The sequence below is a fragment of the Schistocerca serialis genome, unplaced genomic scaffold, assembly GCF_023864345.2.
Source record: "Schistocerca serialis cubense isolate TAMUIC-IGC-003099 unplaced genomic scaffold, iqSchSeri2.2 HiC_scaffold_1362, whole genome shotgun sequence".
NCBI lineage: Eukaryota > Metazoa > Arthropoda > Insecta > Orthoptera > Acrididae > Schistocerca > Schistocerca serialis.
In genome coordinates this window covers 12745591-12760506 of record NW_026047583.1, presented here as the reverse complement: position 1 = coordinate 12760506, position 14916 = coordinate 12745591, and positions in this window count along the sequence as shown.

Below are 14916 nucleotides of genomic sequence, written 5' to 3'. Positions count from 1 at the left end.
GCAACGCGTAGTGTTTGGGATGTAAGGGTGAATGGAAATTATCTCATTGCCTGCTTTGATTTTCGATGGGAGTTTAACTTTGCCAAATGTCAAGAAGACAGTACGGGTTGGAATGATGTTCGTGTCAGCCCTTTTCATGACTCTATGAACTGCAATTATGCCCTGGTCAGACAGGGAGTGTTGATTTTCCTCGTCGGACAATCCGTCGAGGGATCGAGTATAAACGACCCCACGTGATGAATTTAAAGTACGGTGCGGTTCCACCCGGACACGGAAGGTGTGTAGCAGCGATGTACGCAACAATTTTTGTGCCTGGAGGGCACTGACTGTTTCTAACAAGGTGCCATTTCATAATCTGGAACAAGACGTTACAGGACCTGCAATTGCATCGACACCTTTCTGAATAATGAAAGGGTTGGCCGTGGAGAAGCCACGACCTGCGTCAGACCGAGAAACAACAAGGAACTGTGGCAACGATGGAAGGACTGTCTGTGGCTGAGACTCATTGAACTTACGCTTGTGAGCTGACATAGTAGAAGATGATGAAACCATTGCAAAAGTATCCCCCATGATTACCAGCGTCTCCGATGGTGCGCTCCTTCATTGTGAGGGCCCACTCTAAGGGCACTCCTGCCTTAGGTGATTGTTCACACCTCAGGTCACACCTCCCGACAAACTGGTGGAGGGACCAATCGGCACTTCCGGAAGGTATCAGCTCGGGTAATCACCCCTCCCAGGGGGTACGTACGTGTCCTACCTGTCTACCCAGGGCGGGAAATTACGCATCACCCCGTCGCCGGCTACGCATAGAAATGCGTGGGTCGGCCTTCAGACACGCACAGGGAGGGAAAAAGAGAAAGGGAAAGGAAAGAAGAGAGGTCTCAAATGCCGCAGCAGAGAAAAGGGCAAAGAGAAGAGGTAAGGAAAAGAGAAGGACAGAGGAAGGACAAAGACATGCAAGCAGAGAAAGCAAAGAATTTGTTACAGTTTTGAGCGTCCATCTCCGGACGTAGGCACAAATCATACTCCCAGAGGGGGAGAAAGGGAAGGAAAGAGCCAGAGGCGATGGGGGGGGGGGGGGGGGTCGAAGATGGGGGATGGGGAAGGATGCGGAAAGGGAAGGTATGCAGCCCTCAAATGAAGGAAGGCCACATTAGCTCGGGGTCCCGTGCTTGCTACGCATGTATCCACAAAAGAGTTGTGGACCCCCTGGGGGGATATATAACTGTGTACTATTTGGTGGTTGTGAAGAGTGAAAGTAAACTACTTTGAAAGACAACTGTGCACCTGTCAGCTACTTTAGTTAAAATAGATATTATTGTACTTCCACAGATCATTTTTCAGCCAGTACCACAATGCAGTACGTCGACACCGATGACAACAAACTAAGAAATAAAGAAGGCAAACTGTCACAATTGGGGGGGCAGGGTGGAGGTCTTATGTTCTATGATGATAACTGGTCCTTCCTCAGTGTCAATGCTGACTGTGCACTGGTTTGTAGAAGGCCAGGTGAGGACCTGCAGCCATCCTGTTTGCATGCTTGACACAGTGCAGCTATGCCTGTGGTTATGGTCTGGGGTACAATTTTGTACATGCTTAAAATTATGTAAATTTTTTTTCTTTTTAAAATGCATATGTACCCTGATTATTGATTTCTATGGAAGTGTTACCTGGGACTAGCTGTAATGGTACCTCTTGAACACTTCACAACAATGAGGAGTGCTACCTCTGTTTAGCTTAGTGTAACTTCGTCTAAAGAGTTTCTGAAGTGTCAGAGGAGATCACTCGTAGGAAGTAAGGTCTGCAACCTGTCCCCATGTTACAGGGTGTGAATTTTGTCTCATGAGCTAACTACAATCAAATATATTTGTATAGAGAATGCCAATATTTGTAAAACATCAGTATGAGAAGAAATGTTAAATTTGTCAATCTCAAAAGTAGCAATTATTTTGAATATAATCATTTTTTACCAATATCATTTAATACATAATTAAACACAAAGTGCTTCTCAATGTACAGATCAATAAATTTCATCTGTCACTCACTGTAATCTTTCATCATCAACTACAATTTTGAAATGTCATGCCACACTCAGCACATCTGACAAAGACAGTGAAGCCAAGACAGGCCAAGCATTGGCCCACACATCAAGAAAATGCATGTGAGCTTGACAAATCTCTTCAAATTTTATGTTTCTCTTTCATGATTGTCATCCAGAACCCATTAACATGGTCATGATTTCTGGCAAATTCTTTGACTATTTTCTTTACTGATCAGATCTCTAGAAATATTTAAAACTCTCAAACAATGGCATTGTGATTAGGGAAAGTCAAACACTTTCATCTTTGGAAACTAGCTCAATGGTCATTGTTTCTTTTTGAGAACCAATCCTTTATACTCTTTCACTGCTCCTTTTCCACCTTACTATGTATGCTAAATGAATATTTGGCCAATGTCCAGATAAAACATCAAATATGCAAATATACTACTTCCACATGACAAATTAATTTGTCATCTAATGTAGACTGTCTGTATACTTAGCTGAATTCCTTCTCACATAGCATCATGTTAGTCAAGTGACACAATGGGCCTGTGACTGCAAGCCAGGTACAAAGCAGCTAGAAGAGTTTGATCAGAAGTACGGGTGCCACAACCTGTTTAAGATGCAGTGCAGACCTCCCCTGTTGTCAATCACTTTTGAGGGAAGCTTGTGACAGAAGCCAATACAGTGTATTTGCCTTCAGTTCAATAACAGAATGTAGTATACATTTGTGTGGACAATACAACATGAAATAACTAGAAGTAAACTAAGTCTGTTAAGTGAAGATTTGGAAAAAATCACAACTTCTGACACAAGTGCTAAGAAACTGCAAATTAAATTAAAAGCTTTGTATCAGCAATTGCCACAACTAAATAAATATGCTGAGAGATCATCATAACCTCCGAAGTGAAAAGAAAGACATTTTTTCCAAAACCTTGATGACATTCCATGTGTCATTGCTTTGAAGATATTTACAATGGAAGAAGACAGTTTTTCCTCAGTCAACAATTGAGAAGGATCCCCAGGTTCATAGAAGGGACCAGTTATCAGTTATTTGACAAAGAGAACTTCTGAGGAAGAAGGGGCAGCCATTAATACATGAGATTGGGACAAGTATGAAATTCCACAATTCAGTGAATTATGTGTCAGTGTACTTCTAATACAGGTTCTAAACACAAATTTATTTGAAATTTGAAAGAAAGAAAAATTCAGTACTATTCCAATGCTGATAATTTTATGCATATTTTGGATGCTTAACTTGCTATGGAAAAGGTTTGGAAGAAGTTGTCTGTGCTATTCACGCTGAATGAATCTAGCTAAATCATTGGTTTCTGTCACAACAGCACAAAATTCCATGACATTTAGAGGCATGCGTGTTTTGAATGAAAATATTTTGTTAAGAGACCCTTATTTACGCTGCATGCTATACCCTAGTATTATTAGTTTTTGAATTAACTACACACTTGCTTCTCGAAGAAAGACCTCATGCAGCACGTTTTTGTATTCTGAGGATATCTATACTGCAAGATTGAGGAGGAAAAGCCACTTGTCTATTGAGAAAGTTTATGTTCTGTGATGAAGTTCAATTACAACTACAAGAACATACTGCAGTTCATTCTATGTCTACCTTCTGTACCACTACAATATCTAAGCATAATCATGTGCCACTCCACAGGCCGAAGCACCATATTTGACTTTTAGAACTGTTTTGTGTTTGTTTTCTTATATTAGGTCATGATACTGGTATTACAAGTGTGGCTTTGTAGAAACTATGATCTCATTTCTGGTTCCTGCACCTTGCTCTGTCACCTTAATTTTCTGCACTAAAATGAGACTATGTCTTAAGGGATTCAATTTGTATACAAGAAAACGTGGTCAGCTGTAGGTTGTGATGTAAAAATAGCACTGCCTCCAGCGTCCCTACCATGCCTCAGCAGCCCAGAAGTTCTGGAGGGTCCAACTTTTCTCCCCTATATCCACATTTTTAACATTTTTGTCCAAAATCCGCTCTTCCCTCCAAGTCTGGGAGGTTTCAGATGCCCCCCCCCCTCCAAACATCAATAGTCAATAATTGATTGTTTTCATTATTAAATTGTGATTTTTGTTTTATTCAGTAGCAATTGAATTTGTAAGTTGTCATTTTGGAGAGCGTTTATTTACTTTCTCAGATCACAATGCCCATTTTACTTACCTTTACTTTAAAAATACGAGTTTCCCACAACACAACTCTTACAAATACTTACAGGTAACACTTTGTAGTTATATGATAGGTTCAGTCATCAGTGAAGCAGGTGGTAGACTTCACTTTACTGGTAGGGTGTTGGGTAAATGCAATCATTCTTTGGAAATTGTGTACAAAAATCATGTGACCCATCCTAGAATACTGCTTAACTGTGTGGGACACACATCAAATAGGTCTAATAGGCAATATTAAACATAAACAGAGGGGCAGCCTAAATGGTCAAAGGTTTGTTTGAGCAATGGGAGAGTGTCACTGATATGTTAAGAAACTGAACTGTCAGACTCTTGAAGATAAAGATAAACTATCCCAAGGAAGTCTACTGAGAAATTTTGAAGAATGGGCTTTAGATGATGACTCTAGGAATATACACCCACCCCCAACATATCACTTATGTAGGGATAGGTTTAGAATAATTACAGCACACACAGATGCATCCAAACAATCTTTCTTCCCACGCTCCATACATAAATGGAATGTGAAGAAACCTTAGTAATTTGTACAGTGGGGATCTATCCTCTTCCACATGATTCATGGTAGTTTTCAGTGTATAGATCTAATGTAGACATATATAAAACATTCTTAACACAAGGCAGCTTGCTTTCTTTGGTACAGATTTTTTTAGCTTAAATCTGCATGATTTAATGATTAGCTTCTACGAGAAATTTTACTCTTTCTTCTTTTAATTGTAAGGAAGTTGACATAAAGTTTTAAATTTTATGTTTCTTTCTAAAATAAAATACAGTATTTAAGGAGGCTCTTATTTTTCATGTCGGGTTGTTTCTTTGCACTACCCCTAGATTGGCTTCTTTCCAGACGCAAATGAGTGGTTTTGGGTCAATGTGTAAAGAGTACAATAACCCTAATTTGTATTCATTTTCTGTCACAAGAAATTCTGTTTAGAGGTTAACCAAATACTTGATTACTTTAAACTTATTAAATTTAATGAGGCAGTCTGCTATTAATGATTAATACAACCTATAGACCTACTCGTTAGTGAGTATTGAGTCAAATATGATGAGTAAATTATTTTCTTTCAAAAATATTCAAATAAAATTTTTTTCCTTGAGGATTCACAGCCACTAAATACTTCCGAAAAGAAAATGGTCCATTGTAAGCTGTAATTTAAATAGTTGTGTAAATGGAACAGTTGTTATCACTAAGTGATATCATGATTATCATGATATTAGCAAAAAAGACACAGTCCTAATGGAGGGAACATATTAAACCTGTGGTCAGAGTTGAAAGTAAACTGGTCATTTGATTCTGAATGCAAGTCTTCAAAGAAAAGCTCAAAGTTACTGAAATTCCATAAGAATGATTTTGCTGTCCTTAACATAGCCTCAAGGCAGCAGATCAATCTCACGTAGTGTTTATAGGTGGAATCTGAAATGACTGCAGAATTGGTCACTGGCAGCACACCGATGATCCTTCCAAGTGGCAAAGTCTGAATCACAGACAGTGGTGGATGCTCCTGATCGAGTAATTTTGGATTGAATGGTTAATGAAAGGAAAACTGATTTCTGTGTTCCATCTTTCTTCCTCTGTTTGGAGTGGCTGGGCTAGGGATATCTGGAGCACTGACCTGTAAAAATATTTCTTAAAAATGCTGGTCCCTTTCCCCAAGTTTTTCCTCAGGTGGTTAACCAGTAATATGCATTCTACCATTTTGTGCTCAAAAAGGCAGCTCACTATCTCTTCGCCTAACAAATGGGTGATCATCAGAACAGTCTAGGTTCTATCTCAAATCTTCAGTTGATTTATGTTAACCAGTCTGTGTGTGTCTTGTGTTGTTTGAACATTTAGTCTCTGTGTAGTCAACATTCAGCAATAGCTCATGCTTTCAAATGCTTCCCACCCTGCAAGTCCGCACCCAATTTAAAAGATGGCATCTATATCATCCTGTGCATTCAAAGAAAGCACAGTTTCCTGCATTTAGTGCAAAACAGTGGTTTCCTGTGTGTCGCTCAGAGCACAAACCCTGTGCTTTTCACTTCTGGTCTGTGTAACAGTCGTTTCCCTGTCCCTTTTGCCACAATAAATTGTATATTTGTCCCTGTTGCCATTTGGCACCCAAGTGTGGCACTAACAAAAGAGTTGACAGTGGTGGACTGTGTGTCACTGACACATGAAAAAAAAAGGTTTGATCTGGTTTTTAAAAAGTAGAAAGCTGACTATTTTAAATGCAGGTTCAGGTATCATTGAAGGCAGATGTTAGCCAGTCATTAGATAATGGAAATCACTAAATATTATTTTCTGTCATAGCCAACATACTTGGCAGACTCAAAAACTGTGGCCATTAAATCAGCCCACAAGTTTCACTTTTGGAATGGTCTCATTGACTTTTTGCCTCTGAAAATTAGAGTGATGCCAGTGAAGAAGAAGATGAGGGCCATCACAGAGACGTCAAATCGATCGAGGGATGACATAGAGTCCACTGCAGTAGTAGCTTAGTGGGAGACCTGTGTTGATCACTTCAATGATACTGCAACATGCAGTTCATTGGAAGGAAACTGGTGCAAGATGCGTTAAGGTGGAGAGAGAAAAAGTGAAGGGCAGTGGACACATATAAGGTGCATTCAAAAACAAATGAGATAGAGGGTGTAAAATGAAAACTGCTGGAAGGATAGTAGTGCCACCGCCCACAGAAGGTGTGGCAGACATTATTAGAGCACTGCACTTCCCAACTCTCCATTTCAATTGCATGGGTGTAAACCCAGTGTCAACACATGTGGCCTGACTGTCCACTGCACTGTAGAAACTAAAATGGAAGCTTCAAAAGAAAAACATAGACATATAGTCCATTTTCTGACAGCAGAATGAGTGAGGGGGAATGTAAATTTCTCAAAGACTGGGAGAAGTGTACAGACAGCACTGCACATCCTTCACAGTTCTGCCTCTCTATCTGAACTCTGTAACATCGGCTTCCACAAGAACTTGCCAGTCTTCAGCAATGAGGGTATCCTACTGCCGGACATGGCAGCAGTAATGAATTCCAGTCATGTGCTGTCAAAGTGTTTGCCTATAGAAGGCATCTGTTCCCATACTGTGTCACCTGTTAAAACCCATTTGGTGATTCAATCACAGATGTATCATCTCACAAAGGCATTAACACCCTTTGATAAGTTACTTTTGACAAAAGTGATTGTGAACACCAAAAGGAGAAGTACTCCAGGAGGCAAACAATCCATCATGGGAAACAGTGATGCAATTTGACCCCCTGATTGTGCAGAGCCTAGAACATCATGTCAAGAAGAATAGAGACTTCCTAGAACTTCTCCAGTAAGGCCTTCGAAGAAATATCTGCTTGCCAGATCGGACAACACTGAAACAAAGACTGGGAAACATAAACAATAGACAGATATTAAACAGAGGCAACATACACACACTAGCACTTCAGGAAACCAGTCAAAGACATGAGAACTCACTTGGATTATAAGAATAATTTTACTGTCATCAGGCCTTTACTGCAATAGACAATTTTTTATACATATAACGTAATCATCACATTAGCAAATGGAACTGTTTGGCCATGTCAGTTGTTAGCTTGCAATTCCACGTTGCAGTCAACAAAATTCTTTAACTCATAGAAGGGGATGGCAACAAGCCATTTATTTAATGTTTTCCTCAATTCACACTCTGAAAGGTCTTGTACCCTCTGCGAAAGGTCATTAAGTAGTTTGTGGCCTACTATCTCAAAGCTATTGATTGACTTTGATAATCTATTGTATGACAAATGTACGGCATTGTTATTTCTTGTGTTGTGACCATAAATATTATTTCTACATTTTACTTCATGTCGATTATTTTTCATGTACGTTAACACTTGATATATATACAGGTTTATTACAGTTAATATTTTACCTTCAGAGAACAAAGGCTTACAATGTGCTTTATGCTGAGAACATGTAATGACTCTGATTGCTTTCTTCAGCAGAAGTAATGTGTTTTGAACATGGCTCGAGTTTCCCCAGGGAATAAGTCCATAAGACATGGTACTTTGAAAAAGTGTAAAATAAGATTTTTTACCATAAGCTTCTGGTACACATTTCATAAGACATCTTAATAAGTAAATTACTGTGGTTAATTTAACACTAATGTATTTTGTGTGTTGCTTCCAGGACAATATGTCACCTAGGTATACCCCCAAGAACTTTATGTAACAAGGATCACTAAATGAATTTTGTCCTTTAGACTAAATACCAGTTTTTGGTTTTGTTCTCATTCAGGACAAACCCATTTGAGCTGAACCATTATGATGTTTGGGCAAGTATATTGTCAGCAGAATCTTTTAACTAATTTAGATCATTGTTGTAGTTTAGGAAAGTAGTGTCATCTGCAAATAGCACTGTTCTGGGACTTACAAAGGAGGGTAGGTCATTGATCATTACCAAAAACAAAGATTTTCACAATATAGATCCCTGCGGAACTCCCACCTTAGTTTGTTTCTTGATAGACTTTTCTGTGCTAATACATACTACTTGTCTATGATTTTCAAGATAAGACTTTAGCAGTTTTAGGCTGTTCTCCCTGATGCCATAAAAATGGAGTTTCTGTAGAAGTGTGTCATGTCCTACACAGTGAAATGCTTTACTCAGGTCACAGAAAGTGGCCTGAGCAAATCCCTTCTCCTCAAAACCTTGAAGAACATATTTAATTATTTTGTCTGTTGCATCTACTGTTGATGATTTTTTTATAAATCCATATTTTGCTACATTAAATATTCCAAGTTTTTCAAAATGAGCAATAAATGTTTTATTCTATTATTTTGGGCACAATTGGAAATTCTGATATTGGTCCGAAACTTGCAGGATTGTGTCTGTCATGCTTTTTGTACACAGGAACCACCCTAAATTATTTCAGCTCCTCTGGAAAGTATCCCTCTGATTAACATTTATTTATGCAGTGAGTCAATGGATAAACAACGGAGTCAATGAATTTTCAGCAAATTGCAAGACATGTAATAAATATCAGCACCAACTGATGACCGAAAATTGAGAAAGTGAGAATATTATTGTAGGGCATCCCATGATAATTTGTTTTTGAGGGTTTTGATGGACTGTTATCAAGTTAACCGATGTCATTGCTTACTTCAATAGATTTAATAAAATAATCATTAAACTCTTGTGGAGAGATACTGATTTTGATCTTATGTGATTCTTTGGCACCACTGTTCATCAGATTCCAAGCAGCTCAGCATTTATTATTAGAAGTCTCAAGGTACTTTTTTGCTTCAATAACTGCTTTTTTTTTATAATCATTTCTCCATCTTACATACAGAGATTTATTATTATTGTATATATCTAATAGCATCATTACATGATTTTTCATACCACACAGCATTTTAGTGCACCAAGATTTTTCATTTTTGGTACCTTTTTACAACCTCTGTCTGTTACTTCACATTTCCTAATAGAAATACCATCATTAAATATTTGCAGAAATAAGTTAAAGAAACATTCAAAATTTATCTTATCTGCCTCATTGGTCTTTAAATATGTCTGCTTGTGTCTGTATATGTGTGGATGGATATGTGTGTGTGTGTGTGTGTGTGTGTGTGTGTGTGTGTGTGTGTGTGTGCGAGTGTATACCCGTCCTTTTTTCCCCCTAAGGTAAGTCTTTCCGCTCCCAGGATTGGAATGACTCCTTACCCTCTCCCTTAAAACCCACATCCTTTCGTCTTTCCCTCTCCTTCCCTCTTTCCTGATGAGGCAACAGTTTGTTGCGAAAGCTTGAATTTTGTGTGTATGTTTGTGTTATTTTGTGTGTCTATCGACCTGCCAGCGCTTTCGTTCGGTAAGTCACCTTATCTTTGTTTTTGTATATAATTTTTCCCACGTGGAATGTTTCCCTCTATTATACTGCCTCATTATTTGATAGACAAAGATTACCATCATTTCCCTGGCAGAACTGATTTGTATCTGCAAGGGTTTTCCTGAACTTGTCAATTTTTCCATTGTCATTGGCATAGTGATCATTTTCGAATTTACCAGGTCACCACTAGGATTGACCAGGCTGGTCCTGTTGGCATATATTAGGGACACTGATTTGTGGTCAGGAAAGAGAGACATTGTTACACCACACTGGCCTTGGGCGCATTTAAAATTAACAAATATATTGTCTAAACATGCTAGTTCCTTAGTAGGTGTATAGTTAACACACTGTAGATTAAACTGTCATAGTTGGTTTCTCAATTCACTAACACTGCACTTGTCAGTTGATATGTCAAAACCAGAATTAAGATCACCACCTATTATAATGTCATAGTTGGTAAATTGCTTCTCAGTGAGTGCACATAAAATGATGTCCAATTTTTCTAAGGAGACACTACTAATGCCATTGGGAGACCTGTAAAATGTTACTACTATTAGCTTCATACCACTTATGACTATACCAGAAGCTTCAAAATTCAGTTCTTCACATAAATAATTTAGATCCAAGTTACCTATCTGAGACCTATAGTGTTTATAACAGGAAACTCACCATAAAGAACAAACTGTCACAAGGCTCTGGACAGCTTTGGTGGCAGAAGGAGTGTAACAGAACTGGTAACAAATTTTACACACCACATGGAAACAAATGTAATTACTCTCATTTAAATCAGCAAATAATGGCTATGCAATCATAAATGCACACCCGTCTACCAACAATGACAACCAAACGTATAGGAAAGTCTAACAATGAAGCCCCAAAAGACCCAAAGCACCACATGAAAGTACTCATAGGTGACTTCAATGCACAAATCATTATAGAAGAGAAAAAGGCGATAGGAGGACATTTTGCCACACACAGATGCACAGACAAGAACACGGGAAGTCTCATTAACTTCTGCAGACAATTTGATTGTCTAATGTCAAACTTTTCAAAAATTGAAAAACAAAGATTTTAAAATGTTTAATATCAAAGCTGCTGTTTATTTACTGCCTGACTAGTTTCAAACTTTACACATTTTCATAAGCCACATAATTGCATTTAGGAAATGGTTGATGTGGAAAGTAGTATTTATATCACACTTTAATGTATCTCATATCTTCAGTATACCATATGATGCAATACAGATGACGGTGATATTTTACAAACAATGGAAAATTTTTTGGTATTGAATTTACACTGCATGACACACTGGTTTATTTATCAAGGAATTACTGCAAATTTCAAAATTCAGATGTCCGGTTATACTCAATACACTATTCAGAGTCCTTTGGGCACCCATTGACAGCATGAAAAATGACACTGTTGCTTCCTCAGCAAATTAGCACAGTATTTGTATTGCACTAAAAGTATCACCACAATGTTGCCAATATCGAAGATGTGCACTGAGTGCTTTGTTTGGCAATGAATTTGTTTCATCCATTAACAGTACTTTCTGGTGGCAATGTAATGCCCACCTCACTCTTCATTCTCAGGCTCACATTCAGTGCTGCACTGTTCTGTCTCAAATTTATTTTTGTAGCAATATTAGACATACGTGAACAGTGACACACACACAGAAGTACCAATACATCTGCTGATGAAGAGTTGACCAACTTACAACTTGTATATGCTTCCAACAAATGCAGGAGAGTGGCATGAAGAAAATATGGCAAGACGTTTCTGCAGCAATGGCTGTTATACCACTGTTTTGTCTTCAGGTTTCAGCATTAATCTTTGTTTTATTTGTATGTTGCACATTTGGATGCTTATGTATTATGGACTTTTTCCTTGTAGTGAAGATCTCTTTACTGAAACAAAGGTTATATGGGTAAGAAACTGGATAAATTATAATTACATTAATACTGTGTAACAGGCTGCTAGAGACAGTGTGTCTGTTATACCAAAACACTCAGACAGTACCCCTGAACAACCTCAAAGTTTGTTGGAGCTCTGTTTCACCCTACAGAATTTCCCCAACTCTGAATATTTTGGGGCAACTGTTTTTGCTTTAACTTAATTACTTCAGGAGATATCGTTTTTTGAATACATATCAAATTCACTGCTGAACAAAAATGCACTGGTTGAAGTTGAAGCCTAAGAACCAACAACCTTGCCGGTTTTATGGACCTGCTGTTCCTTTTTCAGAAAAATTATATATCATAAATTTCTGTAGTTCAAAAGTTACTAATTAGGATATGATTTGAAGATAACCCACTTTAGTACCATCATGTTTTTTTTAAAATCTGTGTTGATAAAGTTGTAACCTGAAATTTTCTGAACACAATGATGATACTCCTTTTGAATATTTAGGATTTGAAGGGATTTATTCAATGTTTTTGAACTATGTGAATGGTGACTATGGGAATCCAGTGAAGTTTTGACAAAAGTGAAATTAAGGTATCAAATAAGTAAGGCTCAAATATTTGTAGAACACAGATACAAATCATTGGAACATTTGTCCTAAAACCTGGTCTGGTTATCTTTATGATATTCTATTTTTTCACAATTGATTAATGTATCATTTTCTTATTATCAATACAAACCATGGAGATATGGCTCACTATCTGATGGAGAGGCTACCAACAGTCAGAATTGACAGCAGACTAGGCAGATTACCAGTGTATTGAGGAGGTCATGAACTGTCTAAATTGTAAGAGTGAAATGATATGTGAAACTTGTGGAGAGTGTCTGGCAGGAATGATGCCATTCCTTGATATCCAGGTACTGCATTTTGGCAATGATGTTGCCATTTGTGTTCTCACTGCTGTCGTCATCTGTGGCGGCAGCTTCCAGCTGTGCCCACATGCTGCTTTAGTCCTGCAGGGGCCCACACTGCATCCTCACATTCTCTTTCATGGACAATTAAATGAAATAAATGAGTTCAGAAAAGCTACTGCATATAGAAATACAACTGTAAGAAAGGACAACAGAAGGAGGAGTCAAGTGGAAGACAATAGACAAGTGATGAGGTGGTATGAAAAGATGGCAGGGGTGCTGAAGGTCATGAAGGGAGGCTATGTGACCAGTGAAGTGTTGTGTCTGAAAACACAACTTTAAATCAGTTTTAATATAAATGCTTCAGTTATTGTTAATAATAAAAGTGACAACTATGTTTCTGCACAGTCACTTAACAACTGGACTATTAATTACAAATTACCCAAGTGTAGGCATTTTTTCCACTCAGTGCAGGCAAAAGTCAACGATGTACCCAGGTAGCCACAAACAGCATTTCCCTTGGAAAATTTACATAAGAAGTGATGCAATAGATGTTTCTCTTGTTTTTATTTTATTACTTCTGTCTTACTTTCTTCCTACCTACTAAAATTTTCTTTCTATGTAGCTATTATTATGATTTACTGAATCATTTAATATTTTAATAGTGAATCATTAGGGAATTAGTTGGAAAAGTAGACTATTATACAGAGAATTTTACACATCTTGAGGTACTGCAATAACTTCTTTGTCGCACAGGGGAGCCTTTATGTTGGTAATAAGAAAATAGTTATTAATCAAGTTAAATAGTCTCCTTCACATGCACACACTAATGCATGTATGTGAAATGTTTCTTGGTGACATTTGATTCATTACTCTATTTGCAGCATTTTTGTAGGTTAATTCTTCGAACAACTTGCAATATATTTATCAGTCACCATATTTCTTGTGCTGAAAGGGTTGTGCTAATTTCCGCCCCTTTAACTGTGGCTCAGTTCTTCTTAGTTGACTACTCTTCCTTTTGATCAAAAGGTGCTGAAAGATATTTCTGATGTTCATTGTATCCACTGGAATAACACACTGAGATAATGTTAAAACTATGTATTGCCTGTAACACAAATTCTAGGTGATGAACGATCGACTACATATACATGTAATCCAGTTGGAGGAGAATGAATGTCTATCTGAGACCGTATTTGTACAAAAATGTATTTCGACACCATTCGTTTTCTGGTGAGCATTTCTTCAATGTCACGGATGTGACATTTTCTCTGTGCCCTTCACCCAGAGCATCACAGAGAAGATGACTCCACAGAGTGGGTAGAAGCACCCTTTAATGACCTGCCTCACCGACAGCATGGGATTGGTACCACTCTGATCTGCACAGACCATGAAACACCTCCCGTAAGTGTGGTGTTTCCCCCTTGCTAACTGCCTTAACTTGCAAACATATTTCATCAACCAACAGAGAGGAGAGAAGTGGGCCACTTCATTCCCAGAACAACACATCACACTTCACCAACATGGACACACTCACACTCAAGTTTCTCCAGGCAAAGCGCCTCATTGATCACAACATTCCATACAGCTACCATACGGATAAACTACGTACAAGAACCCAGAAGAAACAGTAAAAATGGAACACCAAGATTGAAGTGCTCCAGTTAAATTTTCTGACTGCCTTTAATATGCTAAAGCAAGGTCAGTTTCTTTTGACAGGTTGTGCGGTAGGATGCTCACTTGCCAGGTTAAACTCCCACACCAATGCAAATTTGTGAATGGAGGGAACCTGTCCTACTCACAGTCCTGTGAACTTATAAAACATACAGAGGAAAAAGTCAGTGGGTGATTTATTTTTTTTTATTTTTATTTTTTTTTGGACGCAAAAAGCAACTGGGGTCAAACATGCCAAAATCAAAACTATAGAACACAAATACAGAGACGAGTTTAATGATGGATGACAGTGGTAGTGCCACTTAGCAAATGACAATGGCTAAGGAGGCAGTGCCCA